The sequence below is a fragment of the Sebastes umbrosus genome, chromosome 6 (genome assembly GCF_015220745.1).
Source record: "Sebastes umbrosus isolate fSebUmb1 chromosome 6, fSebUmb1.pri, whole genome shotgun sequence".
Classification (NCBI taxonomy): domain Eukaryota; kingdom Metazoa; phylum Chordata; class Actinopteri; order Perciformes; family Sebastidae; genus Sebastes; species Sebastes umbrosus.
In genome coordinates this window covers 9,846,976-9,867,441 of record NC_051274.1, presented here as the reverse complement: position 1 = coordinate 9,867,441, position 20,466 = coordinate 9,846,976, and the positions used below count along the sequence as shown (strand labels likewise).

At 41.1% G+C, this 20,466-nt stretch overlaps 1 protein-coding gene across 1 annotated transcript in view; it reads right to left on the bottom strand.

Annotated features, from left to right (window-relative positions):
- slco4a1 (solute carrier organic anion transporter family, member 4A1) overlaps window positions 1-10,703 on the bottom strand; it is a 33,399-nt gene extending 22,696 nt beyond the window's left edge. The window contains exon 1 of the mRNA XM_037773455.1: window positions 10,552-10,703. The gene's annotated coding sequence lies outside the window, so the exon portion shown is untranslated. The remainder of the gene's footprint in view (window positions 1-10,551) is intronic.
- Between the last annotated feature and the right edge of the window lie 9,763 nt (window positions 10,704-20,466).

Genomic DNA, 20,466 nt, shown 5'->3' with positions numbered 1-20,466 from the left:
GGAGAGAGAGTGGATCATTATCAGGTGATGATGATGATGATGACCAGAGGTGGGAGTGTCTTGAAAGTTGAACCCAGGGCACTCTGTTAACAATGCACTATGGTGAGGTAATACCCTCCTGTCCCACTCCTGTTTGTTTTTCTGTCCCTGACTGCTTCTAAACCAAACAAAGGCTGAAATTAAAAAAAAGTTCTCACTGGGTTATTTTTTCTTATATCAATCCTATCTAATTTTCTATCTCGCCCGTTTCATTTCTGTTTTCAAAGTGAGATCAGAGCGAGGAGTTGTAATATTAATAAGCAATGGGCTCTGCCTTATCTACCGGTGTCCTTTATCTTCACAGCAGAAACTTATTTGCTTTGGACCGGGGAGTCTTTCCTCCTCTGTGGTAAACAAAGGCGTTTGAAGCTTCAAGGGGACGCCTCTCGTGGTTATTACACATCTGAGAAACAACAAACTTAGAAAATGTCTCAAACTGTCAATGATACTCGAAGACACCGGTTTTCACACACACACGCTGCTATGAGATGTCACTACGAGGAAGTAAAATCAGTATTTACTGGAAGGAACAACAAGATTTACTGAAGCAGAAAATCCCTTCGTAAAACTTTAGTAAAGGAGAGATTGTGAGATAAGTCGACTGTGAGAACAAGTAACCCTGTTTGAACCTAGCACTGCAGGAATCAGCTCTTTGAACCTTAAATTAGAAAAGCATACAGCCCTAAATTAAACTCCAGCAGCATTGTGTATTTGTCCTCGTTGAACCTTCGCATGTTGTGAGGCCGATCACATACATTTGACCACATTGTTTGTAGGCGAGAATGCTAATGATGTGTTCACATCAACTCCAAGCAAATTTTCGCCTTGCGTTACTGACTGCGGGATCACAAAGTGTTTGTTTACGCCACTCGCGCTAGACACGCCGGAGAGGAGGAGGGTAACTGCAGAGTAAACTAATGTTTTATTTATTCTTATAGGGCAAGTATGAATCAATGCCACAGCTTAAAAAAATAGTGCCATTCAAGAAGGCAGAAATCTGTCAAATCAAATTTTCTAAAATCACTCCCGTGACACAACACAAGAGGTCGCCTCTTTGCAATCTCCACCTCATGCTGACATGTTGTTGATGACAGTGAACTCATTTTGTTCATCCCTAGATGCCCTCAAAGTTCTCTAATACATTAATAGACACATGGGAGCTAGTGCAATATGTATACTAGCACCCAGGCCAGTCCCTTTTCCGTTGTTCTAGCCAGTTCCAGTCCTCCCAGTAAAGTAGTTTCCCATCTTGCAGTAGGCCGGGTAATTCAACCCTCCAGGCCCCAATGTCACTGTGGGGAATTAATGGGATGGGACAAAGTAGGCACTGACCCAATAATAGTCTTCTGCTTGGCTGCAGATTAGAGAGCAAACATCAACTCGCCCCACGGGCAACAGACAGCGCTGCTCATTTAGACCTCACCTCTATGGCAATGAAGCATCTCTATTGTCTGCTCAGCTGCTTCTCTCCATCCTCTTTTAGGATTTCACAGAAACAAAATGACAAGACAAGACAGGAACAGAGATGGATGAAGTGCAGATACTCTGGCTCAACTACTCTACTTCTACATGAACTACATTTGAATAACATTGAAACAATTCTGTACTGTTTTCTTGGCATATCGAACATTTCCTGGTTTGAATAAATAGAGGTGGTTATGAAGTTAGTCCGTACAACACGTACCTATCACATCCTGTCAAAAGAAAATGTGAACCTGATTATATAGAGTAGCAGCTGAGCTTTTGGTCTCAGCTATTATCTAATAGCAGTTTCCCAGAGTCCAAGGTAACTGACGAATGATTCATTGATTAATCAACTAATTGTTCCATCTCTAAGTGCATGGCAGTACTATTAGTGTGTTTGGCTGTACGAGTATGTAGTTACTTTAGCATTGTGTAAGAGGCTGTATATTTACAGACAAAGCATAACCACTTAACTTTGTCTTGCTTTATTTCATCACACTTTATTCATTGTGGGTGTTTCACTTACAGTAGTGTGTTTTATACTTGAGTAGCCGAGGCTACTAACTGAACAAAGTGGGCAAGAGCCCCAGACCAAGGCCCTAAAAAGCGCCACATTCACTGTTTGGCAATTGGTTTGTGATAATTTGATCAATTTTAATTTGGTTTGGAAATATGCATGACTAAAGCCCACTGATATGATGTGAGCCTTAATGCATCCTCTTGTCTGCCCATGTGGAGCCAAAATTTCTGACCCAATCTAGTATTAACAGAACGACGCAAGCAAAACTTTGCACATGGATGGCCCGCATGGACCTTCATGGACACGGACAGTGACGAAATTTCCGTCATGCCAACCTTTTCCCCTTTTGTAGCCAACTGTTAATTGCAATTAACCGCACCTTTAAGGTGCGTCCTGCTTCACTACCTGAGGGTCCCCGTGACAAAATCTAGTTTTAAAGCAAAAGTTTGACGTTTTGGGCCAACTCGCTTTCTGGCCGAGAGTGAGATGAGAAGATTGATACCACTCTCAAAACTCAAATCTGCCTCAGTAATTAACACACTATATCTCATTGGCTGAATCCGTAGGGTACAAAAAGGTCTAAATACAACAATTTGCCACTTTACAAATGTTAACATGCTAACACGCTAAACTAAGATGGTGAACAAAACATTATTAAGTACAGCCTCACAGATCCGCTAGCATGGCTGTCACTTTCACACCTACAGTAACCTGTTTGGTTCAGTTAAAACAAACAAAAGCTAAACTACTAGTAAATCCATCTGCTGATCGGGAAATCTGTTCAGGACATAACATATATATGCAATATATATACAACATATAACCTATTTATGCAGTCAATATGTCAGTGCAGGTATTTTCCCTGATTAATAGGTCAAAAGCTGTTAAAAACGCTGTACTTGTATCCCACTCTGTGTACTTTGTTAGCTCATTTAGTCCATTAAAAAGTGAGTGACAGTAATAAGCCCCGAAGCATTAGGCTACTGTATGAAACGCCTCCTTTTCGTTCTTTCTCTACCCGTTAGTCATTATTCATAACATGCGGTCGATTTGCAGTCTAATAACACTAATAATGCTTATAACCAGTTATTAATCAAAGAACATAAATAAATACATCAGAAGCACAAACTTCTGTCAGTCACTGGAATTTGATTTCCCCACGTGGGTTCTGATGATGCAGGATGACAACCGCCAAAATTGTCCAATCAACAAGTTCCCTGTCAGTCTGTAGAACTTCATGTTTACTCCTCTGGTTAGTTTGTAAAAAGGCAGCGTGGAACCGGACCAGAACTAAAATGCAACAATGCATCAACTACAGGTGTGAAAGCACCTTTAGTCTTGTCAAATGATCAATGTGATGGAGTACTTTGATTTGTCATTCAGTGATTTGCTGGATAAGCGAACACTGACATTTTTGTTTGATTAGTGGCGGTGGTTTTAGTATACCACGATATACTAAATATAGATCTCACAACGTAAAATAATAGTTACAATACTAACAGATTTTATCAATATCGCCCACTCTTATACCATATAGTCTCTGGCATAAGAATGGCGGGGGGGTTAGACCTATTTTGTATAAAATTGTTTTTAATTTTGTCCATTCGTAATCATATGTTTGGCATATTCTATAAATTATGAATTAGACAAAGTGGTTGTATGTGGCAGGATGAGTTGGCAAACTAGCAACAGAAACTGTTAACATATAATTCATTGATATCATCATTACAACTGTGCAACTAAGCCGAGTTTCACATGTGCACATTGGAAGAATGCTAGATGTTTTTTCCAATAAAGGCCAAATGCTGACATGTTGTGTTGGGATGAAGTAAATTAACACACAATCAGACATGCATCAAGCCCCTGCTCTACATCTCACAGACATGCCAGCACATGTGACCTTGCTGCCTCCTGTTGGTGGTGAAACCAACTGGAAGAAATGACCTAGAGAGCCAGCCAATAGGGGGGCTTAGATTTCAGACATGCTAGCATAGTATAAATAGACAAACTTGATCAAGAGGGGACATCCGAGTGCACGTGAGATGAGACTTGGAAAGCAGCCGGCAAACGGGCATACATGTAAGGTGCAATCAGAGACCCTGATGTCAAAGGTGCACGGTTCGTCCAGCTCTGTAGGCTATAGAGTTGAAGAGAGGATGCGGGGGAGTCACTTAATCACACTTTCCAGGAAGTCGCCTTCGGTCTCGCACCATTATTTACCAAAATGACAGCAGTGTTTCCGTTTCCGTCCTATTGAAGCTGATTTGCATCGTTCTCGATATTAATCTCATCCACATACACACCTCATAGTTGCATATTTCCTCCTCTACTTCTTTGCTCGTTGTGTTGCTGATGGTGTGATAGATGAGCTCAGGATTGAAATCAGTCTCAACTAGGCTGTAATAAGAGACTGTACAAATATTACTATGGGGGTAGAGTTATGACAAACAGTCAGATATCTGATCTCATACATATTAGGATATACAGAGCCAAAATGAAACCAGAACATCCTGGTTCGGTTCCAGAAGTAACAAAATACCACCCATTTTTAATAATGCAAATAACTACAAATCCTGCTTTGGAACAGAACCATAAGAGTTCACGGGTAGGTCAAGTGGTTGTGGTTAGTTCAGTCATACGTGTAACAGCAGGACAGAGAAGAGTGAAAGGTGTAGAAGGTTTTAAACAGCAGAGATTACAGCTAAAAAGTGGTGGAAAAAATACTTTAGAGGAGAGCTTTTGTGAATTTTATGGATATGAATGAAACCAAAGATGACGGATATACCTGCACCGCTGGTAAATTTCCATGGAGTATCTATAGCTTTTTTTATGCTCACAAATTAATTATTGTTTAACTTTTTTTCAAACCACAAACGTTTCCATATCTAATAGCAAGTGCTGCAGTGTACGCCAATTTGATGAATGAAAGAAATGCTGACGGAAAAATTCCATAGTGTTACAGTCTGGACGTAATGTTGGGACATCGACTCTTTATATATAACATCATCCGATCTAATTGATATTTATTTGTATTATTTGGAATCCAGAGTGGGCTGAACACTGTGTGGTGTCCATCAGCAGCCACGGAGTTGCTCCACGTGTTGCTCCCTTCACCCAGTCTGAGGCTGTAATAAACATTTATTTAGCAGCTCTTAGAGTGAATGTCATAAATGTATTAAAGGTCCAGTGTGTAACATTTAGTGGGATCTATTAGTAGAAATGGAATATAATCATAACTATGTTGTAATTAGTTTATAATCACCTAATCAACTAAGAATCATTGTGTTTTCCTTAGCCTAGAATGAGCCCCTTCACATCTACATAGGGAGCGGGTCCTCTTCACAGAGTCCGCCGTGTTTATACAGTAGCCCAGAACGAACAAACGTTTTAACGTCACCTGAAGGCCACCGTAGTTCTTCGACACGCTTGTGAAACTTCAGTAACGTGAGCTACAGGGTGCAAAACTGTGGTACCGCTAAGCGCCGCCCTTTTGCACTCGGCGGCGGGGTATTCAGTTGGTTGCAATCTGCAACCACACCACACCACCGCCTCCAAATCATACACACTGTACCTTTAAGACCCCCTCTCCAGCCCAATAATTTTCATACAGTCCGTAATTGGTTTGTCAAATCCAGTCGCCAACCTCCGGGTCTGAAATGTGAAGCCATTGCGAAAGTGCTTTAAACTTGCATTCTTTGTAATAGCCAGCAGGGGGTGACTCCTCTGGTTGCCAAAAGAAGTCTGATTGTATAGAAGTCTATGAGAAACCGACCCTACTTCTCACTTGATTTATTACCTCAGTTAACATTGTAAACATGAGTTTATGGTCTCAATCACTAGTTTCAAGTCTTCTTCAATACAGCATGATGTTCATTTAGTAAATTATGGTCCCATTTAGAGTCAAATAGACCATAAATCAGGGGATGTTTTAGAGCGGGGCTACCTAGTGATTGACAGGTCGCTACCACGGCGTATGCGAGTTGTCCGTGTTTTTTGTCTTAGAACTTTAACCCTTTCAAAGTGTGTTGTCAGTTCCTCAAAGTTAATTACCGGTAGAACTCTTTTAGTCGCCTAAAAATGTCTTATTCAGCAACCCTCTCGGGTCTCTTCTGGTTGCCAATAAACAAGATGGCGATGGCCAAAAACCAAGATGGTGACAGCCAAAATGCTGAACTTGAGGCTTCAAAAGGGCAGTCAACAAACCAATGGGTGACGTCACGGTGACTGTGTCCACTTCTTATATACAGTCTATGGTCCAATCATTTAAGCACCACTGAATGAGTCTGATGAAACTATTTTGAACCCAGCTGGTTGTACTGCAACAGGCATGGGTAGCTGACTTGGCAGATAAAACATTGCAAAAACTAATATGCCAACAGACATTAACGCTCTTGTGGTATGTTAACACATGATAGGTGCCATTGAGGTTTAATGGCTTAAGAATTGCATAACTCAAATTGCCACTTTAGTGCAACAACACTGCATGTGGAGCATTTGCGAGTCCTTTATCCTGCTCTGGCCCCATCTGCTTCTGTGAACTGGGTCAGACAATCTCTTCAAATTAAACTGCATTAGTTCTGCACAATGCTCATCACCACAGCGAGAGAACTCCCTGTGAAATGACTGTGCTGTCATGAAAAAAATTTGATTAGGTTCACCTGAGATTTTCACGTGGTGCATCAAACAAGACTGATTGAAATCAGTGTAAAATAATACACCTTTGATGACAGATTACATTGCTGACCGAGGCATCAGTGAACACCTTGTTGCAGCTGTGGTTAAATGGAAAAAAATGGCGAAATGAAGTGGAGGTTCAACCTTTGCTGAGAGGACTGATTGTCCCTTATGGTTTGACAGGAAATGCTGAGTCATTGCTCTGACAGCCCACACACCGAGACACACTCTGACTTTAGTGTAGAGATGCAAACAACGACTTTTGTGATACAAGCCGGCATTTTCACACATCACAAAAAAGTGTATGGTGTCATGGTTTTACCTCAGACTGAAAAGGAAGCAATGAACAGCTGGTTATAAGTAACAAGAAATTTAGTGTTTCCTCATATTTGAGCTCATTTAGCCACATTTATATTAGTCAGTGGTGTAATGGCTACAGCTGTCATACACACACCCACACAGTCTTATTAATCTCTGTCCCACACACTCGCACCTACACACAGCAGCCATATGATGAGCACCAATGGCTGCTTATGGTAGCCTTTATCACCACCCCTGTCTGCCCGCTGGACCTCACCAAGGTAATATCCGGAGAGGGACAGTGACTTTTTCTCATAATCAGAACCATGCTGCCTGCAGCATTAAGATACTTAAAGGAATAGTACAGGGTTTTTTTTATATACGCTTCACTTAGAGGAGAGGAAGTGTCTTTTTTTTTTTCCAGCCAACATGTAAGGCAATGAAAGCCTATCTTCACCTTCACTGACGGTCCAGACAGTGATTCAGGGCGTTTGAACTACTAGCTTAGCTTAGCAAGTCTTCATCAGAACTGAAAGTGACATATATATATATATATATATATTTATGCCTGCCGCTTCCATGAGGGTCGCGAGTGTCCATACAGTCAAAGTGACGTCACACCGTGGCCGTGATCAGACACCATCTGCAGCAGGTGTCTTTTGCCCATCCGTGCATGTCCAACCTGTCTTGTTATCAATCAACAACCAGAATACAATATTGACATTTCATTGGTCCAATGATGATTTCCAAATCTTCAGTTCTCTACCACTGCGTGTTCGAGAGTGTGACAAACTGGTAGTAAAGTGCTAGAATAAAACTTAAATTACAGTTGCATAATAGAAACGATATAACATTTTAAAAACACAAAAAAAATCATCCAAATTTCTTTTCTTTCCTCACTTTTCTTTTTTGAGATCCCCTTTTTTTTATTGAGCAGTAGCTAGGTACTCGGTCTGTAAGCTAACGGCGGGAATGGATTTTGACTGAGGGCGCGGCAGTGGCAGGACGCTACCAGAGAGCGGATGGACAGCTTCGCTCTACTGATGCTTCAAAAACCCAAGAAATGAAGACAAATCTTTTTTTTTAAGGTAAATTTGATAATGATGTTGGTAAAATCTTTTATTCATGAATATAAATTTAACAATACATTTTTTTTAGTTTTTTATTGTTAAATTTAAATTGATTTAGTTGTTTTCCCGAAGGATGTTGAGCAATATGTAAAACTACTTTTTATTCAACTAACAGGCTACAAAATGACACTTAATATCTGTATGTTTCATAGGAGTTTTGTAGTGTGATATACCTTTGACTCATATGTTATTGTTCTATTTGTATATTATCCCCTGTATACTGAATCTGTGTTCTGTTCTGTTCTAACCTGTTGCCAGATTAATGAAACGTGAAGCAGATGCAGTAAATGTTCTGTCTGCAGTAACTGAAACGATGTTAGGAGAACGAACAGTAGATAATGAGGCTGATATAAAATGACAAACAGTGAAGTAGGGATGTCACGAGAACCGATACTTCGGTACCAAGTCGATGCCAAAATTTTAAAAAAGAGAAGGTACTCTTTTTCTACAGTACCCAAGGTACCGTACGATGCCTGTAATGGTCATTGGTAGGGATGTGACAGTGAGGAAGATTTTCCCACCGGTTAATAACAACAACAACTTGTGACAACACCGGTGTCACCGATAACACCGGACATTTTACAAGAAAAGATGACGGTCAATACGTGCAGAGCGCTGACTCGCGGGCTCCGCTGCGGGGGTCTACCTGGCGCCGCTGCTCCGTGCACACCAGCTGTGACGGCTCCATCCACCTCGCGGCGATTACCTCATTAACGTTATGGTTCCCTTAAAGCATTGGGATTAAATGTGAAATATTGCCAAATAGGTGCGTTTGCTTTCCGCTTCAACAATAATCATCTGCCTCCTGCTCCTACTACTCTGAGTCGAAGGACCAAATGCATTCACGGTCAGTATGTAACGTCCGTCGTCTGACTATCGATTGATAACATGAACAAAATGGGTCAATTATTTTTATTTATTACTTAAAGGCTACATGCCTGTTTTTTGTAACGTTCAAATGAATAATAAAAGAGTTTTTAATAAAAGAGTGCGTGTTGAATTACATGGGATTTATTGTTGTTGTTTTATTTAGTTTTTTACCGTGGTATCGATTTTGGTATCGAGAATCGTGTAAATTCACTGGTATTGGTATCGACTACTAGATTTCTGGTATCGTGACATCCCTACAGTAAAGCTGGATTACATGCTGCATTTTGAAGTCTTCAAATATGCCTAGATGGGATCTTTAGTAATTTAAGGTAATTTCCCCTTTAAGATATAAAATACCATGATCTACATCTCTATATATCTATACCACAGTATTATCCTAGGCCAGTAAATCTTGTGAAAACCTCAAACTGAGTATAAAATCCTGATCGATGTCTCAGATTGAAACGCATCAGAGTCAAATCAGGTTCACAGTTCACAGGTTTGGGAATCCCCCTGATGAACGTTCCGTGCTGCATCACATGGAGCCCAGAGAGCATGCTCAGCTCTGTGGTGCGCCCGGAGCGCAGGTGTGGGTGTTTCTGGCCACAGCAGGCAGCGCACACAACCATGATAGGAAACAAAGCATGCAACGCTACAGACAACACGTAGGATGACACAAATAGTCAGTCCTGTAGACTTCGCAGACGTTTTACGCATGCTTCCAGGAAGCTGATGCAACACAGATAGTCCTATACCTAGTGCGCTTCGTGGTTTGGCACTGAATTTATCCGTCTATACACTGACAATGACATGAAAACACATGATGACATGATTAAGGATCGTTTTGACTCCTGGTTTCTACGTCCTTTCCCATGGAAACCCAGCAGTGGTCCCTCCCTGTATAGGAACCCTTCACTGACATACATGGAGAGGTGTTGTAGCCTCTACAGTCGCTTTAAATCATCGATTTAACAAATCAAAGGCACGTGCCAGGGAATAGGCCACGGTATATGCTATATTCTATATTCTCCTGTGTAAATTACAATATCAAAGTATAACAGCAGCAGACGAAGGAGACCTTATTACAATATATCCTCTATAATAATCATGCGTTGTTTGGTATTTAGGCTTCATGCGGACTCCATGGTGTGTTGCAGGCTTGAATGAGAGTATTTCTTTTGCTACAGCGCAGTGTTGTGTTGAACATGCCCGGATTAGAGGAAGAAGCTCCATGTGAAGGATTAATGCGACCAGATGCAGCTGATGAACAAGCCTCTTGTTCATTTTTTAGCCTATCAATTATTATAAGGACATCTGGAGATGATGGAGAGCAGCAGCAGCAGCGTCTCTGTCACAAAAAAATCACCACTGATGTCGCAGATTACTGAGTGGATGTATTTTTAGGCATCCATTTCAGCTTTGTACGTGAATACATGGATATATATATATATATATATCTCCATGCTGCTGATGCTGAGCAGCAGCAGCAGCACGTACGGAGCGCATCCTTCTAGATCACCACCAGTGTTACACAGCAGAAATTAACAGGCTTACCTTCAAATACATGTTTCTTTTAGTCCGTTCTTCTCACATCATGTTCCGTCATTCGTGCATCATTGCTTCTCTTGGTGGGGGAAAGGCTACAAAATGTGGTAGAAATGATTGCAACGCTGCTGGTTATCTGGTTATAGCGCCCTTCTGTTTTATGGTGCGAGCGAGTTGTAACCGCGGTGAAAGCCCTTCTGTATGGAGGGTGATTGATGCCACCAACGAGGAATAGCTCTTAGCTTCAGACCAGGAAAATTATATAGCATATAGATAAACAAATAAATAGACTACATATTATTATTATTATTATTATTGATATCATTAGGCCTATTATTATTTAACAAAAACAATTAAAAGAGAGCACAGTGCACCTATTTTAGGATCTTTACTTCTTGTCTCTTTTAGAGTTGCTTTTAAAATTGTATTACTAATTTATAAGTAGGGGTGTAACGATTCATCTAATACATCGACGTATCAATTTATATTCCTACGATCCAACTACATCGATAGGTACTCGGCAAGTTGTCCTTCATGGGAGACGTATATTGATATAAAATTGATCTGAAACGCAAAAAGAACGATTGTATCTATACTAAGGATTTGCACTTTGTATTTAAGGACAACAAATGTTATATGAAAGTGTTTTTTTAGCACTTTTATTTGTAAAAAAAATGTTAAACGTTATTCCGGTTCACTCTCCAGACATGCGCCAGCTTGCCAGCTCTGTCCTCTGCAGCGCGAGCGCGCAATCCATTGCGTGCATGCAGAAGAACGGCGCACTGGACTCCTCGCTGTCTCACCCGGTAGAGGCGTGGAGGGAGATGAGCAGCGGTCTGCATGAGCTGGCTGCATGTTTCAGGCGCTATCAATCCGCTTGACGTGGGCGGCTTCACCCACACGTCGTTTTTTCATTCAGAGAAAATTACTTTCCTTTCCCTGTCATGATATCTATGTGCACGCAGCATTTGCACTTTTTATTATTTAAAAAAAAAAGCTGTATGTATTTGACATTAATCGTTGTTTACTTGTTTATATCCATAATTAATTTATTCCTGATTCTTTTACAAGAAAGACTTTGAGGCAGACATACATAGTACTGCGGCGGATTGTGTGTAGCATGTCATTTATTTTCGGACCCCCGGTTTTCAGATCCTTTGTCAGGTGGTCTTGCAATGGGGTGCTTTTGACTGGGGTCCCAGAGGAACCCAATACATTGGTATTTAAAAAGTTTATTTAAAAAGCACTAATTAAAAGAGAAACAGAAAGCTATGATATGTCATTTAGGAACAAATTGTTTGACAAAGTCATGGGAAATTGGAATGATAGAATAAAGCACCTGTGAGATATGACAAAAAGTAGACGTGTGGGGTCTGCAGGGACCCCAGTGGGGATGAGGGTTAAAGTATCCAAGGGAGAAGTGATGTTGTTTACAACTTATGTTGTCTTCTTATCAACCTTCTTCCCCTGCTTCTTGTTTTTGGCATTAATCACCCCCTATACTTAAGATTCACTGAATTCAGAGGCCATCTTGTCCAATGATGTTCATCCCCTGTGGTGCTATCGGCTCTGGACCAATTGCTGAGCTGAACAGTCAAGCTGAACCAGCAGTCGGCAGACGAGTCACAATTATGACTGATGAGTAGCTTTGTGACTTGGCCATGACCTTAACAAAGTTCAAAATACTGGGTTAAAATACCTTTCTGTCATTGCCCACTTAGTCTGTAATATTTACTGTATTTACTCCAGTTATGGGGAAAATTAAATATGATATAATATAGAGTGGAATATTTTATTAGACTTTTGAAATTAGCATTGAATTTAGAACTTCATGTTTGCCTTCATCAGCCTATTTCTCTATATGAAATATGAAATGCAGTATGATGACGTGTCAGTAGTGTGTAGGTCAATGTGCATATTTAGGTATGGTATATTTACTTTGTTCCTCTAACTTTTGTAGGGGCTTAGAACTTAGAAAGAAACAAAATGACACAGCCACAATGACACTTTTGTTGAAGCATATGAAAACTGGAGCAGGGACTCTATGTAAGAATGAGAAATTGCTTGTTGACAGCGACACATGTGGCCGTTAAGTCAACGAAAGTCAGCGTCCTGCCCTGTCGCGCTTGTGCTCCTCTACATAGACATGAACGAGCATCGGTCAAAACAGTGAGGCGACACACGTCAGCTAAAACCACAATATCACTCTATACTTCACCTGCTTGGCAGTAATGTTAGCTGACCAGACGAAGGTCTCTCCATGAATCGATGCTGATACTGTATTGTCCTGCTTCAACCTCCCGTCTTCTGCAGTGTGTAGCGTGCGTGCATGCACGTGAGAGGTGGAGCGAGTGAGATTGAGCGCGGTGTGTGAGTGAAGGCAAGCAGGCAGGCAGAGGAGCAGAGCAGCATCGACTCCGGCCCTGATGGAGACCAAAGCTACGGTCTCCCCTGTGTCTTCCGACCACGGTCGGGGAGCTGGAGCAGGAAGAGTTAACACTGTTTTCGCAAGATGGGCTTCACTAGATATAACTTTGCGGTTTTGGTGCTTCTGTGTAGTTTTTGTTGGAACAGCGTAGCCCGACATGACCGCGCACGAGACACCGACCCGATTTATATGTGTAAGAAGTTACAAACAGTACCTTTAACTGTAACATGTCAGTCACAGCCCGGCTCCTGGAAAAAACGGCAGACACAAGTAATAACAACGTGATTAATTTACATCAAAACAAATACGAATCTCAGTAGTCCGCTCCCTGGTTGAATGAACATGTGCTGTATGGATGTTGTGCTGGCTTATATACTGGGAAAAAAAAGTTTGGAAACTTGTGTTTGGTGGATTATTTCTCTGTTGTTACAATGCTAATTGGCATTGTATTTTACATCGTTGGAATGCCTGTTTATTTACCTTCGCAATGATGTCCAACTTGTAAGGATCATGCATTTGTGGGATGAGCAGCACAGCTGATTATGTGGGTAGCGCCCAAGAAAAATTTGCCAAAATGCTCTGCCAATGGTAAATAATCAACCAAACACAAGTTACCGAACTTTGTTTTTCCAGTTTATATGCATGGGGCACAGCGTGCCCAGGTATGTCCCATGCCACTGATTAACCCCCAACAGGTCTGCAGCCCCAGAGACAGACGCTTCGCGTCGGGGTGCAGCATCGCCCTGTCGGGGATTCTTTCACAACAATGACCGGCTCGCTGTACATTATCCCTTACATAGTAAATATGTAGGCCTATAGTTTGTATTTCATGACTGGAATTACTTCATTTAAAAAAAAAAAATCCCTATTGTATTGGGAAATGTACCAATTGTAAAAAAAAAAGATGTCAGTGTTCTGTTCCAAGCGTTGATCCTGAGATGTGTATCTAGTGTTTTTGATGCATTAGTGCATTGGATGATAAATTAACTGTTGCGCTGAGCTGCATAGAGAACTATGTGAAGAGTTGTGAGCTGATAGAGAAATGTTTGTCACCATGCAGCAGTTTCACCATCTGACCACTAGAGTGTAATGTTACACTAATCTTATATATTATTCTGGCCATGAAAACTTGGAGTGACTACTGAAGTAGTGATGTGTCGGTCACGAACGAAACGGCTCTTTGAGCCGGCTCTTTTTAGTGAACGATGGGAGCCTGCTTCCGTCCGAGAGACTTTAATTCAAGGCAGAATGATAGGATGATCTTATCTGCCACGGGCATTCCATGCATCCAATGACTGTGACTGAATGTTGTGTTAATGACATCCGTACGACCAATCAGGTGATGACAGACAAGGATCATACCATCAAGCAGGGAGGGGCGGGGATGCGCGGCGTGGTGATGGTCTACAGGTACAGAGCAGGAGAGAGAGGAGGAGAGAAAGAGAGAGGAGTGTGGTGCGCAAAGATGAGTGACGGTTGGAAACGAAACAGCATGTAAAATTATGGTATTCTGTAAATTATAAGGTTTAGTATAATTATATTGAATGTTTTAAGTGATATATGTGCACACATACTAATCATAGCTCAAAACAGCGCTACATTTTGCTGAATTAAAAAAAGGCAGAAGTGGTAAAATAAAGAGCCGTTTGGGAGCCGAAAGAGCCGGCTCGTCTTTGTGAGCTGAGCCAAATGATCTGGTTCACTAGAAAGAGCCGGAATTCCCATCACTAAACTGAAGTGAGTGATAGATGGGGTGCGGCTTTTACAGGAAAGTGAAACTTACGAAAGTTAAACTGACGGATGAAAATATTGCCTAATCAGTCCGTCTGCAGAGCACAGAGAGACATGGCGTCTGCTTTATACTCTCAAGATCTGACTTGTCCTATTTGTCGGACTATCTTCACAGATCCAGTGAATCTTCTCTGCGGACACTCCTTCTGCAGAGAATGCATTACAGATGTTCTGAGTTCACAGCACCGCTGTCCAGAGTGTGACACAGCTGTTCCAACAGAAGGAGAACGTCTTCCGACCATCCACATATTGAAAAGCCTCGCTGAAAAGGCCAAAGAAGCGGAGCAGGTAAAGAAAGAGAAGGAGAAAGCAGAGGTATGTTGCTGCTATTCACAAGGAAATGTAGTTAGTCATTTGTATGTGTTTATTTGTATGAATGTATGGCCAGTTCTGCGATGCAGATGTTGATATTGCGCAGATATATCCTGAATAGCACAGGCCTTTGTAGTCTCATGTGATCTCATGTTTTAACCTCACAGTATCAGACGTCCAAAGTGCGTCATTATTTGTCCACAGTGTTTGATTAGGCCAGGCCTCTATCATTCAAACTTCAATACGGTTAGAATAAACTAGGTTATACAGAAATATTGGCGTGATTTGACTGATTTAACATTTTGTGGATTAGGTGGTAGGCTATGTGCACTTTTTTTTCTCCAATATAACGTTTTCTGTTTTAGAATAGTATTCACAGGGAAACTATATCCCACTCCAAACTGACAAGAGGATGGGATGAAATGTTCAAAGAATTCACATCCACAGCTTTGAAACATTTGAAATTATAGATGCATCATTAATAACACATTGAATAAAACACCACAAAGTAAGTAGTGATCAGATGTTAAGCTTGTTGCAGGTTTAAATGTTGATCACATGGATCATACTGTTTCTCCTGCTGCAATATTATTTCTACACAAGTTTCAGATTCAACTAAATGTAGGCTAACTATCAGTGTTTTATCCTAAACATGATGTACGCGCATGCATGTAATCTGTTGCGCGCGTGCACGTTTAATCAGTTATTACAGTATAATTTAAATATTTAAAAAAGTTTAAAAGGGATTTAAAAGTTGACTAACAGCCATAATGTATGAAAGATGTGGTGTAATTTAAAGTTTGAATGGTGTTTCCATGTTAAAGTATGAATGAGCAGTTAAGAGTTCAAAATTCTGACCATCCTCTCATTTTAATAGAGAATTGTTTTGCCGGAAAATGTTTGATATTTCTGAAAATATGAACGTTATGAATAAGAAAAGCAATAACCAACGTCCTAATTGATCTGCACGTTTTGGTGTTTGAATTTGGGTTTCTATGTTGAAATGAATGTTGAAATGTGGGAGGAGTAGGGTTGCGAAAAAACAGGCTGAATAATGATAACTTTTGTTTGCAGTAGAAGAACATACTGTAGGTTGCGAATGCTTGATTAATGAAGTTACTGATACTAATATGTAAATGTGCACAACATCTCTCTCCCTTTGGAGACACACCTGTTGTTCTATGATGGCTGCATTGTACTCATCTGTAACATCTATTTCTTTACAGACACGATCACTGCTTTGTATCAGTCGACATTTTTTTTTTTACTCTTGTAGTGTATCATCATCCTTTAGCTGTTGTGTTTATTAATAGATAAATTAATTTTTTTTTACAGGCGGCTGAGTTGTGCCTTGAGCATGAAGAAAAGCTGAAACTGTTCTGCGTCACAGATCAGCAGTTATCTTGTATCATATGCCGAGATGGGGAGAGGCATGAGGGACACAAATTCAAACCAATCAAAGAAGCAGCTGCATCTCTGAGACAGGAGTTGGAGAAGGGTATGAAGAACCTTCGTGGTGATATCCTTGATACAGAGAGCCTAGCCAATACGCAGAGGGAAGAAATAACTCAAAACAAAAAGAAATCTCAGCAGCTGATGACCCAAATCTGCAAACAGTTTGAGGAGATGCACCAGTTTCTGAGAAAGAGAGAAGATGAGATAAAGAATGAGCTGAAACACAAAGAGGAAGATGCTGCTGAGAAAATGAGAGAGAGATTAAATGCTATAGAAACAGCTCTGTCTGAGAGCAGAGAGCTGGAGGGAAAGCTGACATCAGTTCTGAAAATTGAAGACTCTGCGAGACTCTTGAAGAGCTGGACTGAGTGTAACAGCAGGATGAGTCCAGAACATGTATTCAGGCCCAAAGCAAATGATCTCAAAGTGGAGAATACCTCTCTCTCTTTGGGGCCTTATGAAAGCCACCTGCAGTTCTTCATATGGAAGGAGATGCTTCAGGTAATCCAGCCTCGAGCAGAGCTGCTCTCACTCAAAAGCAACAGTACAGATATAACTGTGTCTGATGATGGGCGGAGTTTGTTTAGTACTCCCAAAAGCAACCAAGCTCCATCAGGTCACTCATTGGTTTTTAGCTCCTACGCAGCATCAGCCTTTGCCTTTACCCCCTCAAGCACAAACACACATGTATTCAGTGTCAATGAGTTCACTTCAGGGCAACATTACTGGGAAATAGAGGTTGGACACCGGGACTACTGGGAAGTAGGGATAAAAGATAATTTCCTGAAATATGAATGTAAGAAATATGCCACCTGTCGTCCAGATAAAACCACTGAGCTAGAATTTGGAGACAGACCTCGAAAGATTGGGATTTACCTAAACTGTGCATCCAAGAAGCTCTCCTTCTATGATGCAGACAACATGATACGTATTCACGCTATGAGCTCTCCTCTCATGTCCATGCCACTGTCGGCATATTTTAACATTAGAGTCAGAGCACCAGATCGAAACCCTCTGACAGTGTGCTGGTACTGAAGTCAAGATCAATATCATAACAAGTACCAGTTCGATGTTGTATTTTCAGCTTTTTAAAGGTACAATGTGTAGGATTTAGTAACCTCTAGTGGTGTGGTTACAGATTGCAACCCTCACTCCTCCCTTTCCATGACTACTGTAACGTGAGCCGCCGAGTGCAAAACTGTGGTTGGCCTCACCCAAAGACCATCCATACCATAATAAGACGCCGGCTGGCGATACCACGGTTTTGAACTCTACGGCTCACTTTACCTCACTTTCGCAAGCGTGTCGGAGAACTACGGTGGCCTTCAGGTTACGTAAAAACGTGAAAATCTCTCTCTAGAGCTAGTGTTTGGTTTGTCCGTTCTGGGCTACTGTAGGAACATGGAGGAGCAACATTGAGGACTCCATGAAGAGGACCCGCTCCCTATGTAGATATAAAGGACTCATTCTAAGCAAACCAAAACACAACAATTCTTAGTTTCAGGTGATTATACACTAATGAAAACATAGTTATGAATATTATATTCCATTTCTGCTAATAGATCCCCCGAAATGCTTTACACTGTTCCTTTAAAGCGACAGTGGGCAGAATGTTTTTGGCATCATTGCGCAAAACTTCCATAATAGCCTTTCAGCATATTGTAATTCAAGTGTTCTAAGCGAAAACTAGACTTCTGCACCTCCTCATGGCTCTGTTTTCAGGCTTTAAAAAATCTAGCCTGTGGCGGGAGACTTTGGCCAATCACAGGTCATTTCAGAGAGAGAGAGAGCGTTCCTATTGGCTGATCATTCAACGGAGGCAGCCGTCAATCACTCGCAAACTCCGATACTTTTTTTTAATCATATTTGCTCCATTTCTACCCACTGCAGCTTTAAGGAGCAGAAAATATAAAAACAATTAGGCAAGTTCCATATCACAGGAGAGAAATACAATTAATACATCAACAAATGACTTCTAAAAACATAATCTGTTGCAATGTAACACATTTTATAGGTCTGTCTCTGTCTTTCTAACATTACTAGCATTGCTTGTGTATTCTACATTATAGGGCTTGTGGTTGTGGTGTATATATGATATATGCAATACCAGATGAATTCATTTGAATTTTGTTTTCTAAATTTGTTCTGTGTTTGCCATCTGATTTTGAATGTTATGTTTGTGATTCTGTTTTACACGATTGTACTCAAGTGTTTTTTTTTCTGCCGTCTGTATGAGATGTTCATGCCTCTCTGTCACCACTGGAGGGTGGTGTTATCATGTGTCACCAGACCTCCACTGTAAGAGTCTGGTGAACAGCAGACAGTCTTTGGCTTGATTTAATCAGTTTTCAGTGATTACAAAAATAATAATAAGACTGCCGAATATTATGCTCAATAAAACTTTATTGGCTCAATCATACTCTCAAAAGATGTGTCAGATTTTTTTTTGCTTAAAAAAACATGTGATTTGTGTTGAACATTTGATTAGAATTTTGAAATTAGCATTTAATTTAGAACTTCATGTTTGTCTTCATTAGCCCATTTCTCTATATGAAATATGAAATGCAGTATGATGATGTGTCAGAAGAGTGTAGGTCAATGTACATATTTAGGTATGGTATATTTACTTTGTTCTTCTAACTTTTGTAGGGGCTTAGAACTTAGAAAGAAAGAAATGACACAGCCACAATGGCACTTTTGTTGAAGCATGTGAAAACTGGAGCAGCCTTAAAGGGACTCTATGTAGGAATCAGAAATTGCTTGTTAACAGCGACACATGTGGCCGTTAAGTCAACGAAAGTCAGCGTCCTGTCCTATCGCACTTGTGCTCGCTCTACATAGACATGAACGAGCATCGGTCAAAACAGTGAGGCGACACACGTCAGCTAAAACCACAATATCACTCTATATTTCACCTGCTTGGCAGTAATGTTAGCTGACCAGACAAAGGTCTCTCCATGAATCGATGCTGATACTGTGTTGTCCTGCTTCAGCCTCCCGTCTTCTGCAGTGTGTAGTGTGCGCGCATGCACGTGAGAGGTGGAGCGAGTGAGATTGAGCGCGGTGTGTGAGTGAAGGCAAGCAGGCAGGCAGAGGAGCAGAGCAGCATGGACTCTGGCCCTGATGGAGACCAAAGCTACGGTCTCCCCTGTGTCTTCCGACCACGGTCGGGGAGCTGGAGCAGGAAGAGGTAACACTGTTTTCGCAAGACGGGCTTCACTAGATATAACTTTGCGGTTTTGGTGCTTCTGTGTAGTTTTTGTTGGAACAGCGTAGCCCGACGTGACCGCGCATGAGACACCGACCCGATTTATACGTGTAAGAAGTTACAAACAGTACCTTTAACTGTAACATGTCAGTCACAGCCCGGCTCCTGGAAAAAACGGGAGACACAAGTAATAACAATGTGATTAATTTACATCAAAACAAATAGGTGGGCAGAATCTCAGTAGTCCGCTCCCTGGTTGAATGAACATGTGCTGCATGGATGTTGTGCTGGCTTATATGCATGGGGCACAGCGGGCCCAGGTATGTCCCATGCCACTGACTAACCCCCAACGGGTCTGCAGCCCAAGAGACGGACGGAAAAAAGAAAAAAGAAAAAAGAAAAAAGAAAAAAGAAAAATCCCTATTGTATTGGGAAATGTACCCATTGTAAAAAAGATGTCAGTGTTCTGGTCCAAGCGTTGATCCTGAGATGTGTATCTAATGTTTTGGATGCATTGGTGCATTGGATGATAAATTAACTGTTGCGCTGAGCTGCATAGAGAATTGTGTGAAGAGTTGTGAGCTGATAGAGAAATGTTGGTCACCATGCAGCAGTTTCACCATCTGACCACTAGAGTGTGATGTTACACTAATCTTATATATTATTATACAGTATGTGACCGAGTCTTAATGATGAAATTATTAAAAACAGTATTTTTGCCAGTAATTCT